Source organism: Sciurus carolinensis, unplaced genomic scaffold (assembly GCF_902686445.1).
Source record: "Sciurus carolinensis unplaced genomic scaffold, mSciCar1.2, whole genome shotgun sequence".
Classification (NCBI taxonomy): Eukaryota; Metazoa; Chordata; class Mammalia; order Rodentia; family Sciuridae; genus Sciurus; species Sciurus carolinensis.
Genome location: NW_025920127.1, coordinates 1,908,007 through 1,921,603, shown reverse-complemented (window position 1 = coordinate 1,921,603; position 13,597 = coordinate 1,908,007). Strand labels below are relative to the sequence as shown.

Genomic DNA, 13,597 nt, shown 5'->3' with positions numbered 1-13,597 from the left:
GAGAATATCATGCTAAGTGAAATAAGCCAATCCCAAAAAACCAAAGGCTGAATGTTTTCCCTGAGAAGTGGATGATGATATATAATGGGAGTGGGTGGTGAGAGAAGAAGAGGAAATTTATATTACATAGAGGGAAATTAGAGGGAGGGGCATGAAAAATGATGGAATGAAACCGACATCATTATCCCATGTACATGTAAGATTACATGAATTGTTTGAATCTACATTGAGCACAACCATAGACACGAAAACGTACCCTATTTGTGTACAATGAATCAAAATGCAGCCTGTAAAAACAAAAAATAATAATTTTAAAAAGTAAATGAAAATAAACAATTAAATTTTTAAAATGTCTATAATGGGATAGCTACACGTACTGAATGACATGAAGATCAATTTTCTAATACCATTTGTGTTAGACTGGATAAAGAATCCAGCCTGGACGAGATATTATTAGGAATTTCAGAAGACATTTTAATACAGAGGACAAATCTCAATATGGCTTTGCAAATCCCATGGTCATACACCTGTTCTGGCTTCTGATCTCTCTCAATTACTGTTGTTTCATAAAAGTCACATTTTTCCCACCCAGGAGGCCATGCACTCCCAAGTTTTGTCCATGTCCCACATGGGTGAGGGAAAGGGTCTCTTTGTAAGGGACATGTTGACCCTAAATTAATCCCTAAGGAACTCATTTAATAGGAAAAATCACAGAGGACAAGTATCTCTTTTGAATCAGGGGCATGACAAATTGAGCAATGCTAATATGGCTCTAATAATTGAAAGAGCCCACCTGTCCTTTATTTATAGTTGTTCAGATAAAAAGGGGACCAGAAGGAGCTTCTTTTGTGATAAACTGGATAGAGTGGAGTTAAGGAAGACATTTGCTCTAGTGGATCATGTGACACATCCAGGACATGCAAATTCCTTTGGTGAGCCACTCTGCATGGGAACCACATACTTCAGGCCATCTGAAACACTCTCTCATGATTGCCAGTATCTGAAAGCCAGATTTCCATATCTGATGGCTCAACTAAGCCTAATTTTGGCAGTCACAGACATTTTTCCACAGTGTGCTGCTAACTGAGTCACATTTCACTCAGAATTTATCACTTCAAAGACCAACATGTGTGTTTTTGTGCTGCACAGGGTTGAACTTTGGTTAGACTAGGGAGGCTCATGAGCATAAGTCCTTGGTAATGGGAATGCAGTGGACATTTTCCATAATCACACCTGAGATCCAGGGGGGCATTGCTTAAAGACATGTGCTATTGAGTGAGCTTGTCATCAGACACCAAGGGTTTTTCTGGGCAGATCAACCCTTCATACCCTGAGGACTCCATGCTTTTGGGATCATAATCATTTTTCTTCTCTCAATACCAAGTTCTCAAAGGAAGATCAGTAAACAGGTCCCCCTTCTTATATTCCTACATGGTCAACAGTCCATGTTGAAATGGAGAAAAGAGAGTGTGGGTGTCTAACCTGGCTCTCTGGAGTCATTTTCCATCCAGGAATCTGTGTACTGGTTTCTGCAAGGCTCTTTATGGAAGTGGCAAGACTCTGATTTAAGAACCAACTAATTAGGGCTGGGGATATAGCTCAGTTGGTAAGGTGCTTGCTGTGGGTTCGATTCCCAGCACCAAAAAAAAAAAAAAACCAAAAATTAGAGAACCAGGCCCAGCCCAGAGCATCCTGGCAAGACTCTCCCTCTGGGGAGGCAGCCCCAGAGAACCAGGCCCAGACTGACAGGGCCCTATCCCGCATCTAGTGCCTGTGCTGCAGTTAACCATCTGCCAACACCTGGAGATGACTCTACCCACTATCAGGGATTATGCCCCGCCTGGAGGCCACCACCTCTAGAGGGGCTGCATCATTTTTGGGTCACTGCATTATCTTACTCCAAACCATCAGGTTACTGAAGACTAGGAGGTTTGAACAGTACTGTATAGTTTTATTGTAGATTTTTTACTAGCAGTAATATTATAATTATTCCTTTTATACCTACTCTTGTTTCTACTTTTCTTTTCTTGTATTAATATTTTCCTCATCCTCTCTACATACCTCGATCTGTCTTCTTGGTCACTTTTCTCATGCTAACAACCAATTTCTTTTAATTCCACTTTCACTACTCCTATGACATAGTACCTCTATAGACACACTTCTAATATCATTAACATTGTATCCTACACCCCTCATCTTCCTCTTTGTCCACATTTAGAAATCATGGTCCTTATCCCAAACCTGTTGGCTAAGCTGTAGATAATAATCATACGCATAATCTCTTTTATTCCATGTTAAAAGTTAGTCTTTATTAAACAATATCACATCCATACGTATTGTTCCTTGGCACCAGTGCCAAATGATGACAGCAATCTTTACAACCATTATCAAAGTCTGAAGCAGGGAGGAGAGAGATTGTTAATTAAAACCTCCCACAGCCACATAGTCTTCGTACATTTGCTCCTCTTGCTGCCCGACTTCTAGTCCATCCTCAGATGTAGTCAACCACTCACAGATCAACTCTACAGAATTGCAGAGGATCACAGCTGGGTCAGATGTTTTGCAGGAGTCTGTGTTGGTGACCTCTGGGTCTTCCTCCTCATGGACTACGTCCTCCTCAGGACTAGGTCCTGAAAGTCTGCATCCCCAGCAGCTTCTGGAGTTTCTGGCACGTACTCTGACTTGGGACTGCTGGGGGGTCCCTGAGGTTTGGTGGCAGGAAACCACACGGTAGTGACCCTCTTTCCAGACTTAGCAAGCTGAGGTGCGGAGATCGCAGCGGATATGCCCTGGGAAGGGAACAGAGCAGCCACAAGAGCTGCTGGACTGGGTCCTCCTGTGAGTTTATGGTGGCCACCAACTGGAAGACGTTATTCTCCAATGCTCTCTCCAGACCCTCCAGCATCTTTTTTTTTTATTTTAAAGAAATGGGATATATGTTGTGTCTCTGTTTGTACATGTAGTAAATGCACACCATTTATGTAATCATAGGGTAATGTTGTTTGATTTATTCTGCCATTTTTTCCCTTCCCCCCACCCCTCCCACCCCTCTTTTCCCTCTATACAGTCCTTCCTTCCTCCATTCTTGCTCCAGCATCTTCTGAGCAGCCGACTGGACCTTGCTGTTCTGGAGGCACTTAGGAGGAAGCACAAGGGCGGCGGCTGGCTCTGCCATGCACTTCCACTTTACTGGGAGCACTGCAGTACTGCCGGCCTCCATAGCGGAGGTTGAGAAGCACTTATAATCTGTGTTTATTAAGACAATAGGGTTAATATCTTAAAAAGGGACTATTTGAGGTAAAGATGCATATTGTTTGTGTGGTGGTCTGCTAATATGGATCTCTCATTTCAAAGTGAGTTACTGGAAATCTGCAGGGACAGTATAAGTTTATAGGGGGAAAACTGTAATACCTCAGATTTGTACTCCTAGAAGGCAACTTAAATAAGCAATATAAGAAAACAAGGGAAGAAAGTGTCCAAAACAATCCTAGATGATACATCAATAGAATTCAATGACAGCACGGCAGAAGAAATGTCAGAAAGGGAGTTCAGAATGTACATAATTGAAGTGGTCACAGAAGCAAATGATGAGATAAGACAGCAACTGAAGTCATTGAATGATTGCACCAATCAACAGTTAAAAGAGCAGATGCAGGAAGCCAAGGTCATTTCAATAAAGAGATAGAGATTCTGAAAGTAAAACCAAACAGAAATTCTTGAAATGAAGAAAACAATAAACCAAATTGAATACTGCAAAGAAAACATAAAAAATAGGCCAAAACATTTGGAAGACAGAATCTCAGATATTGAAGACAAAATATTTAATCTTGAAACAAAGTTCACCAAACAGAAAAGATGGTAAGAAATCATGAACAGAATCTCAAGAATTATGGATATCATGAAAAGACCAAATTTAAGAATTATTGGGATTGAGGAAGGCACAGAGATATAAACCAAAGGAATGAACCACCTATTCAATGAAATAATATCAGAAAATTTCCCACCTCTGATGAATGAAATGGAAAATCAAATAAAAGAGGCTTACAGGAAAACAAATATACACAATTGCAACAGACTCACAACAAGGCACATTATAATGAAAATGCCTAACATACAAAATAAAGATAGAATTTTAAAGGCTGCGAGAGAAAAGAATCAAATTACATTCAGGGGGAAACCAATACGGATATCAGCAGATTTCTCAGTCCAGACCCTAAAAGCTAGAAGGGCCTGGAACAGCATGTTTAAGCTCTGAAAGAAAATGGATGCCAACCAAGAATCTTATACATAACAAAACTTATATTCACATTTAAAGACAAAATAAAATCCTTCCATGATAAAGAAAAACTAAAGGAATTTACAAATAGAAAGTTGATACTACAGAACATTCTCATCAAAATATTCCATGAGGAAGAAATGAAAAACAATGATGTAAGTCAGCGTAGGGAGGAACTACCAAGGAATAGCCTAAAGGAAAAATCAAGTCACGTTAAAGACCAAAAATAAGGCAAAATGATTGGAATACAAATCATATTTCAATAGTAATCCTGAATGTTAATGGCCTGAACTCATCAATCTAAAGACATAGACTGGCAGATTGAATTAAAAAGAAAGACCCAACAATATGCCTTCTTCAAGAGACTCATCTCATAGGAAAAGATACCCATAGACTAAAGGTCAAAGGATGGGAACAAACATACCATGCACATGGACTCAGGAAAAAAGCAGGGTTATCCATCCCTATATGAGATAAAGCAGACTTGAAATCAAAATTAGTGAGAAGGGATAAAGAAGGATATTTCATACTCTTAAGGGAACCATAAATCAGCAAGACATAACAATCATAAATATCTATGCCCCAAACAATGGCTCATCCATGTACTTCAAAAAAATCCTTCTCAATGCCAGGAACCACATAGACCACAACACAGTAATACTAGTTGTCTTCAACACAACTCTCTCACCACTGGGCAGATGTTCCAATCAAAAGTGAACAAAGAAAACATAGGTCTCAATAACACAATTGATAATATAGACTTAACAGATGTATATAGAATATTCCATTCATCAATGATCAAATACAATTTCTTCTCAGCAGCACACGGATCCTTCTCTCAAATAGATCATATGTTATGTCACTAAGCTACTCTTAGAAAATACAAAAGGATAGAGATACTACCTTGTGTTCTATCAGATCATAATGGAATGAAATTAGAAATCAATGACAAAATCAAAAACAGAAATTACTCCAACACCTGGAGATTAAATAATACACTATTGAATGATGTATGGATAACAGAAGACATCGGGGGGGAATCAAAAAATTCTTAGAGGTAAAAAGATACAACATATCAAAATCTCTGGGTACACTATGACTATAAACTTATAGTACAAGTACAAGTACTTAAGAGGAAAATTCATTGAATGGAGCACATTCAATACAAGAAGAAAAAGTCAACAAATATGTGACCTAACATTACAGCTCAAAGTCCTAGAAAAAGAAGAACAGATCAACACCAAAAGTAGTGGAAGACAGGGAATAATTAAAATCAGAGCTGAAATCCATGAAATTAAAACCAAAGAAACAATTGAAAAAATTTGCCAAAATAAAAGTTGGTTCTTTGAAAAAATAAACAAAATTGATAAACCCTTAGACACACTAACAGAGAGAAGGAGAGAGGAAAATCAAATTACTAAAATTCGGGATGAGAAAGGAAATATCATGAAAGACACTATTGAAATACAAAAGAGATGCTATTTTGAAAATCTATACACCAACAAAATAGAAAATCTCTAAGACATCAACAGGTTTCTAGAGACATATGATCCACCCAAACTGAAAGAGGAGGACATACACATCTTAAATAGATGAATTTTATGCAATGAAATACAAGTCCTCAAAAGACTACCAACAAAGAAAAGTCTGGAATGAGATGGACTCTCACCCGAGTTCTACAAGACCTTCAAAGAAGAGCTCATTCCAATACCCCACAAACTATTCCATGAAATAGAAGCGGTCAGGGCCCTTCCAAACTCATTCTATGAAGGTAATGTCACCCTGATACCAAAATCAGACAGAGACCCATCCAGGAAAGAAAATTTCAGACCAATATCCTTAATGTACATAGATGCAGTTGTTAAAATTCTTAACAAAATTTTACCAAATTGCATTAAAAACATATAAAAAAGATAGTGCACCACCATCAAGTGGGTTTTATTCCAGGTATGTAAGGTTGTTTCAACATCCGGAAATCTATAAATGTAATTCACCACATTAACACACTTAAAATTAAGAATAATATGATTATTTCAATAGATGCAGAAAAAGGATTTGATAAAATATAGCATCCCTTCATGCCCAAAACACTAGAAAAAATAGGGATAGTGGGAACATTCCTCAACATCATAAAGGCCATCTATGCTAAGCCCATAGCCCACATCATTCTACATGGAGAAAAACTGAAAACATTCCCCTAAAACTGGAAGAAGGCAGGGATGCCCTCTTTCACCACTTCTATTCAACAGCATCCCTGAAACTCTAGCCAGAGCAATTAGACAAACCAAAATAATTAAAGGAATATGAATAGGAAAAGAAGAACTCAAACTACACCTATTTGCTGATGACATGATTCTATATTTAGGGTGGCCAAAAAAATTCCACCAGAAAACTTCTGGAACTCATGAATGAATTCAGTAAACTAACAGGATATAAAATCAACACTCATAATGCTAATGCATTTTTATTTGTGATAAGTGGTGAATTCTCTGAAACAGAATTTTGGAAAACTACCCCATTCACAATAACCTTAAAAAAAAGTACTTGGGAATCAATCTAACAAAAGAGGTAAAAGACCTCTACAATGAAAACTACAGAACACTAAAGAAAGAAATTCAAGAAAACCTTAGAAGATGGATAGATCTCCCATGTTCTTTAGGCAGAATTAATATTGTCAAAATGGCCATAATACCACAAATACCATACAAATTCAGGACAATTCCAATTAAAATTCCAGTGATGTACCTCAAAGAAACACAGCAAGCAATCATGAAATTCGCTAGGAAGAATAAGAGACCCAGAAGAGCTAAAGTAATCCTTAGTGGCAAGAGTGAAGCAGGGTGCATTGCAATACCAGAACTTCAACGATACTATAGAGCAATAATAAAAAAAAACAGTATGATATTGACACCAAAATAGACAGGTAGACCAATGGTACAGAATAGAGGACACAGAGACAAACCCACATAAGTACAGTTATCTCATACTAGCAAAGGTGCCAAAAATATACAATGCAGAAAAGATAGTCCCTTCAATAAATGGTGCTGGGAAAACTGGAAATCCATATGAGAAAAATGAAACTAAACCCCTATCTCTCACCCTGCACAAAACTCAACTCAACATGTATCAAGGACCTTGGAATCAGACCAGAGACCTGGCACCTTAAAGAAGAAAAAGTAGGTCCAAATGTTGAACATGTCAGCTTAGGATCAGACTTCCTTAAATGACTCCCAAATCACAGGAAAGAAAAGCAGGAATCAATAATTGGGATAGATTTAAACTAACAAGCTTTTTTCTCAGCAAACTATCAGCAATGTAAAGAGAGAGCCTACAGAGTGGGAGAAAATCTTTGCCACACATACTTCCAATAGAGCACTAATCTCCAGAATCTATACAGAACCCAAAAAGAGCACTAATCTCCAGAATCTATACAGAACTCAAAAAACTTTACACGAATACTACAAATAACCTGATCAACAAATGGGCTAGGTAATGAGCAGACACTTCACAGATGATCTACAAGCAATCAACGATATATGAGAAATGCAAATCAAAAACTACCCTAAGATTTCATCTCATCCCAATTAGAATGGCAATTATCAAGAATACAAGCAACATTAGGTGTTGGTGAGGGTAGGGAAACAGTACACTCATACATTGCTAGTGGGGTTGCAAATTAGTGTAGCCACTCTGGAAAACAGTGTGGAGATTCCTTAAAAAACTTGGAATGGAACCACCATTTGACCCAGCTGTCCCACTGCTTGGCCTATATACCCAAAGGACTTAAAATCAGCATACTACAGTGGTGCAGCCACATCAATGTTCACAGTTGCTGAAATCACAAAAGCTAGATTGTGGATCCAACATAGATGCCCTTCAACAGATGAATGGATAAAGAAAATGTGGTATATATACACAATGGAATATTACTCAGCCATAAAGAAGAATAAAATTATGACCTTTACAAGTAAATGGATGCAGGTGGAGAACATCATGCTAAGGGAGATAGTCCAATACCCAAAACCCAAACCTGAATGATCTCTCTGATAAGCGGATGATGATAAATAATGGGGGGTGGGAGGGAGGCAAGATTGGAGGAAGGATGCATTGTATAGAGGAAAAAGAGATCCCTGAGATTACACAGAGAGTTCTCCCAGGCACAGACTTCCTTTTAGAGATGGCTGACAGGCCCACAGTTTATTAGTGGCTTCCAACACTGTGTGTCTGCTTTCCTCAGGGAATGTCACATGCTCCTCTCTCTAGTGTTCACTGTCATCATGCAGAGAGTGTTTCCTGGGGCTGAGGATGAATCTACTAGTGTCAGCTTCACTCTCAAACCCAGGACACTTGTGCTCAGGAGGAGGAGTTGTAAATGTAATCTTTGTTTCGGGACATTCCTGAAAACAGATTTTCTAGGTAAACAACTGGGTTAACTGAAGAAATATTTATGACCAGGGTAAACAGTGAGCTTATCAAATAAATTTTGCTAATCAACTTCCACAACAAGAACCCCATTCCTAGTGTGGACACCCCTACCTACTAACTGCTGGTTACATGAATACTCATCAAATCCTTCCCTGAGGGACCTACCTTAGACCTCCCCAGGACACATCCTCCAACTCTAGAACCATCCCTGTCCTCTACCTTCTTAACCATAGATAAGATCCTGCCACAGTGAAATTCTCCTTAATACTAAGACTCAATTTTGTATGAGTGAAGTCTTGCTATGACCTTTGGGAGTTGGCAGTTCAAGTCAATAAAATCACTTGCTCAGATTCCAAAGGAATCCACTGATCCTGGAGAGATACAGGAACCTTCCTTCCCATTTTCTCTCAGGAAAGAGCGGGCAGTGATGGGGAGTAGAGACTTGCTCCATTCCACTTGTCAAGCTCTCTTCTGTGAGGGTGACAAGGGCAGGGAGGGGCCATGGGTACCAGGCTGGTGGAGGTTTCTGTCTCACTTCCCTGTCTGCCTGTGTCACTGTGAGCAGCACTGCTATCCCACACCTGACAGTAATAGTCAGCCTCATCTCCAGCCTGGGCCCCACTGACGTTCAGGGTGGCTGTGTTCCCAGAGTTGGAGCCAGAGAATCAGTCTGGGATCCCAGAGGGACGGTTGCTATCTCCGTAGATGACCAGCACAGGGGCCTGTTGTGACTTCTGCTGGTACCAGTGTGCAATTTTACTTCCAATGTTGTTGCCTTCACAGGTGATTCTGGCTGTCTGTCCTGGGGTCACCGATACTGAGGGTGGCTGAGTCAGCACATATGAGGCTACAGATTCTGTAAGGAAATAAAAGAAGAGAGGGAGAATAATGCTGAGGGAAACCACCTCTGGCCTGGAAGAGCTTCAGGGAACTGTGGGCCCAAGGGCGTGCCCTGGCATCAAAATCAACCACAGTGACTCTGAGTCTGACTGGGGCATGGAGATGTGAATCCATGACCAAACCCCTCCCCTTCACTGCTCAGGCTCACACAATATGGACTAGTTTTGGAATTTTAGTGCAAAGTCAACGTGCAGTAGGTTCCTGAGCATCCTTGTCACCACTGATAAAGCCCTGCTGGGCTCAGAATTATGGACAGGTTTTTAACCTGGAGCCTTGGACTGTGGTGTATATTCAGGCAGCACCCGTGCAATGAGCCAGGAGGCTGAGGAGAAGGGCCGTCCAGGTCATGGTGTCCTTTGGCTGCTTCTTGAGTCCCAGGCTGGTGTGTGTTCCCCCCAGGAGTCTCTTATTTTCTCGTTGGGGAGAGCTGCCCATTATGCAAATCATCCCAGGTCAGAGTTACTACTGGAGGAAGCACTGGGGTGCTCAGAGGAGTGCTCATCCCCAGGGACACTGAGAGGGGAGGAGCAGTCCTGAAGAAACACCCTCAGCCCACAGAAGGCTCCTTAACTTGCTGGTCCTGACTGCTAGACCATGTCTCCCTCCCAAGCTGTTTTCTAGCCTTGAATATGGAATGTGCTTGTTATAGAAAGATGAGTCTGAGTTTGTAATCTTAACCAACTGTATGGTGGAATATAGGAGGTTTTGCCAACTATTGGATCCTGTCCCAAACAAATCTCCTAGGCTGTGCGGGTCAACCAAATTCCTCTGAGTATTCCTGGTATCTTAAAGACCAATGAGGTGCTATATCTCTCTGTCCCTGGTGAGAATGCCTCATTCAGATCTTGGATGCCTGTCTCGTATCTCCAGCAAGTTCTGGGCAGGTTCAACACCTACACTGCAATTCTACTGATGGTTAGAGAGTTTCAAAAGGAACGGTGGCCTGAGGATGCCTGGACCTATGCCATATCAACAGGGCCATTCTACAAAGGTCAGATCTGGGAGACACAGACATGAAAGAATATGTACATTAATGTTAATGACAATACTGGAGAAATATCCTTCAGTGTTTCCTCAATATCTCATTCAATGGTCACTAATCCTCCTGCTTGTGAAAACTCTCTGCCAGGTTGAGATCTGGTATTTGAGAAATACTTAACAGATTCAGACATTGGCTCAATGAGATCAGGTAGGTGTGGGAAAAGGAGGTTTCAGGAAATGCAGGAAGATTTCCTGTGTAAATGCCTAACAGAGAAAAATTTTTCAAGAGCAAGATGTGAGAGAAATGGAGACCTGAATTTTTACTTGTTTCAAACATGGTTTTGTAGCAAAATGACGCCTTTTCCTGTAGATCTCAGGTTGAGGTCAGAACACGTTTGCATGTTTGAATCTTACTTTTTTATGATTTTTTTAGTTTTACCAACTGTATTTTGATTTATTGTACACAAATGGGGTACATCTTTTCATTTCTATAGCTGTGCATGATGTAGATTCCTACTATTAATATAATCATACATGTACATAGTGTAATGATGTCTGTCTCATTCTACCATTTTTTATACCCCTGCCCCTCCACTCTCTCATTTCCCTCTATGTAACTAAAGGTCCTCCATTCCTGTCTCACACCCTATCCTCCACCCCCATTATATATCATCATCCAGTTATCAGGGAAGACATTCAGCCTTAGGTTTTTTGGGATTGAGTTATTTGAATTTGCATGATATTTTCCAATTCCATCCATTTATCTACAAAGGCCCTAATATTATTCTTTTTTTTGGCTGAATAATATCCCATTGTGTATATATACCACATTTCTTTATCCATTCATCTGTTGAAGGGCATCTAGGTTGGTTCCATAATTTAACTATTGTGAATTGAGCCACTAAAAATATTGATGTGACTGCACTGCTGTAGTATGCCAGTTTTAAATCCTTTGAGTAGTGGGATAACAGTGTCAAAAGGTGGGTCAGAAAAGAGAGACTGTTCAACAAATGGTGTTGACAAAACTGGAAATCCATATGCAGTAATGCACAAATGCACTCTGCACAAAAATCAACCAAAATGGATCAAGGAATTAGGAATTGGCCCAGAAACCCTGCACCAAACAGAAGCAAAGTAGGCCCAAATCTCACCAAGTTGGCTTAGGGTCACACATTCTTAACAAGTCTACCAAAACACAAGAAATCAAAGCAAGAATCAATAAATGGAATGGATTCGAACTAAAAGCTTTTTCTCAGCAAACGATACACTCACTAATGTGAAAAGAGAGTCTACAGAGTGGGAGAAAATCTTTTCAACACACACTTCAGATGGAACACTAATCTCCAAAATTTATAAAAAACTTACCAAACTTACCCCAGACATACAAAGAACCCAATCAATAAATGAGACAAGGAACTGGACAGAAAATTTACAGAAGATATATAGGCCGTTAATAAATAAATGAAAATGTGTTCAACATCTCTGTTAATTAGAGAAATGCAAACTAAAACAACTCTTAAGATTTCATCTTACTTCAATTAGAGTGGCTATTATCAAGAACACTATAATAGATGTTGGCATGGATGTGGGGGAAAAGGCACACTTTTACTTTGCTGGTGGAGTTTCAAATTGGTGCAGTCACCCTGGGAAGCAACTCAGAATCCTGAAGTCCATGCCCAGCCCATGCCTAAGTGGTTGTGTTAGGTGGTTCTCCACTGCCCCCTGGTGGCCAGTCGACACTGGCTGTTGCCTGTTCAGGGCATTCTTGTTTCAGGTGCAGATTCAGACAGGACCTACCTCTCAGGCACAGGATTTCTTGAACTCTGGCCAGGGGAGGAATTTCATCTTTGTCGTGTTAATGTGATCAGTCTCATGACCAGGAAATATTGTGATCAGTCTCTTCACCAGAAAAGATAGGCTCAGATTACACAGGAAAATATGGACAGGTGCATTCAGAAGAGGAGGTTCAAAAACCACCTGAGTTATCTCTTCCTATTTTTCAAGGGTGGTGAATATCATGGAAATGGTTCCAGGGCCTGGTGCTGGGTGACACCAGACTCAGGAATTGACCCCTTCTAGGGTCAGGTGCAGGTGCAGAGTCACCTTGAGTGAGTGATGGCTCCAGAACCACAGAAACAGACAGGAGACCATTTTCCACCAATGCTTATTCAGACCCAATGTAGTTTCCATTAGGTTTCATCCTGGGAATTCAGAAGGAACATGATACACCCTTTATTCTAGGAGTTTCCATCTTCTGATTGAGTCTAGGTGTGAAAACACCTAGTTTTCAGTCTAATAAACTGTCCCACCTACCAGAGCCTGTGTGTTGTACCCCTGTTTATTCTAAATCCAAATACCTTTTTCCAAATCCCAAGCACCCAGTATTGACCATGCACTGCAATGCACAACCATGGCAGGGAGTACTCAGTTCAATACAGTTCCTTGTCAGTGCAAATCTATGTTTGTGAGGGAGAGAAATTCATTGATTTTGCATTGTTTTTCCTCTTAAATATGGGTGCCATGGCTACAGCTGCAAAAGTCCTCCTTGGACTTAAGAAAAACAGAAAAAAAAATGTAGGGTTAAGATGGGATGGAGTTTGGAACAGAAGCTGAAAATGACCCCAGATCTCATAATGAATTGGTGGGTACTGATAAACAGGAAATGTTATAGCTCAGACTTGTTTTCTTGGAAGAGCAAAATAAGCCTTCGTGTGCTCATGAAACTGTTTTCATGCAAGTGTTCTAGCATTAAAAAAAATCTGGGAACCACTTGGGAAATAATGAGTACAAATATATCAATTAGCTAAAACAATGTTAGTAAGTACCATGCAGGGACATTGATAGGCAGATAATTAATACAGTGATTATAGAAATCAACAGGAAGTCTTTGATATAACATGGGGCTGGTAATCTTCCTGCAGATGTGTCCCTGGTGCTGCCATCAGGACTGGTGAGAAACAAATCACAGCACAAATGTGTGGACAATGGAGTCCTGGAAGTGTGGGAAAAGTTTGG

At 40.1% G+C, this 13,597-nt stretch overlaps 2 pseudogenes; both read right to left on the bottom strand.

Annotated features, from left to right (window-relative positions):
- Positions 1 to 2,418: 2,418 nt before the first annotated feature.
- LOC124973984 (probable RNA polymerase II nuclear localization protein SLC7A6OS) lies at positions 2,419 to 3,220 on the bottom strand (annotated as a pseudogene).
- Positions 3,221 to 9,108: 5,888 nt separating this feature from the next.
- LOC124973983 (immunoglobulin lambda variable 3-9-like) lies at positions 9,109 to 9,949 on the bottom strand (annotated as a pseudogene).
- Between the last annotated feature and the right edge of the window lie 3,648 nt (positions 9,950 to 13,597).